Below are 1,847 nucleotides of genomic sequence, written 5' to 3' on the forward strand. Positions count from 1 at the left end.
GATGGATGGATGGATGGATGCATCGATGGATGGATGGATTGTTGATGGATGGATGGAAGATGGATGAATGGATGGATGGATGGATTGATGATGGATGGATGGATGGATGATGGATGGATTGATGGATGGATGGATGATTGAGTGGTGGATAATGGATGGATGGATGGATGGATGGATGGATGCATCGATGGATGGATGGATTGATGATGGATGAGTGATGGATGAATGGATGCATGCATGGATGGAGGCACGGATGGATGGATAGATGGATGTACTCAGTGCTGTGATGGCCGAGTGGTTAAGGCATTGGACTTGAAATCCAATGGGGTCTCCCCGCGCAGGTTTGAACCCTGCTCACAGCGTTGAGGTTACTTTTAAGTAATTTCTCTCTGGGTTTATTAAAGTATTTCTGATTCTGATGCATTGTGGATGGATGGATGGACTACGTGTGTCTTAGAATATTAAATGATAGCAGATCTGCAATGGGTGTTTTACTGGCGAATAAATGAAAACAACTTATTCTCCAGCCCTTTTTGCTGATGATCAGTATAAGGAGCATTACGTTTATGATCAGGAGTAATACTTCTGCATTTCTCAGATTTTCTGCCTTGGCACCCTTTAAATGTCCTGCTACTCCTCTTGCTGCCCTGCAGCGTTTTCCACATTTCCATCTCATTCTCACCAGCCCGATCCTAATATTTACTTCTTGCTTTCTGAGCTGCGTCCAAGCAGAAGCATGGGGTAGTGCCTGTGAGTAGGATGGTGGGGGTGGCAGGAACTAATGCTCTCATTAGCTCTCTGGAGGGAAACAAACATTTGTCCTTTCAGAGTCTTTCATCACTTAGTGGAGGATTAAAGGTGTAGGAGCTCTTAAATATGTGCGTGAGAGATTCCCTCCAAATGGGTCCTTTTGAGGAATCATCACACATCTTTCTGAATGCAGGCAAACTGCTGCAAAAAGTAAAACATTTTTTAAAGGATTTTATTTGCCCATAATTTGAGAAGGCTCTGCTGATTAAATATTTTTGCCCTTAAAATAAGATGACTACTATTATGCACTTTAAATAAGACAATGCAGTCTTTTTTCTAACATAAATTATATTTAATTCAATTCGGTTTATACCAGCATTTCACAACACGTCATCTCAAGGCACTTAACAGTTCACCAGATCATCCAATCAAATTGATTCAAAGTTTTCTAAGGAAAACCAGTTGATTGCATCGACTCATTGACTTGAATGCAATCCCTCACACTAAGCAATGCTTTTAGCGACAGTGGAGAGGAAAAACTCTCTTTTAACAGAAAGAAAACTCCAGCAGAACCAGGCTCAGTGTCAGCGGCCATCTGACGAGGCCGACTGGGGTTCAAGGGGACAGAAGCAGAGATACAAAACTGTAAAACGCGGCCCCGTCCAGGAAACCCACAGCCAGTCAGACGAACTCCAAACCATCTTCCAGAGGATGAAGAGAGCACATCCAGCCAGTCAGAGTCAGAGACACAGAACTAAACTGAAAAAATCAGGCTGATCTCCAACATCTATTAACAAAGGTGTTGATGGCAGCAGCACAGCTGATATTTCTTTCCAGGATGGAGTCACAGCCAAACAGGAAAAGACCAGATGAAGCTGCTATGAGAAAAAAGCAGAAAGAGCAGAATGTTAGAGACTGAACTAATAAATCCATCAGAGTGGGAGAAAAGAGAATGAAGCAGAATGATGAAAAAAAGGGGTCCCTATGTCCTCCAGAAGTCTAAGCCTATAGCAGCAATCATATCATTCCATATTATTGTCAAACTATCTAACGTACCTGCTTAAATAAAGAGTAAATACATCTTTAGAAAACAAAAA

General features: G+C 42.0%; 1 non-coding gene across 1 annotated transcript; it reads left to right on the plus strand.

Moving 5' to 3' along the window:
- The first annotated feature begins 280 nt into the window (after window positions 1-280).
- On the plus strand, window positions 281-362 carry trnas-uga. Its single transcript has one exon. It is a non-coding gene; the product is annotated as a tRNA-Ser (tRNA).
- Window positions 363-1,847: the final 1,485 nt, after the last annotated feature.

The sequence above is a fragment of the Cyprinodon tularosa genome, unplaced genomic scaffold (genome assembly GCF_016077235.1).
Source record: "Cyprinodon tularosa strain WSP-4 unplaced genomic scaffold, ASM1607723v1 ctg883, whole genome shotgun sequence".
NCBI lineage: Eukaryota > Metazoa > Chordata > Actinopteri > Cyprinodontiformes > Cyprinodontidae > Cyprinodon > Cyprinodon tularosa.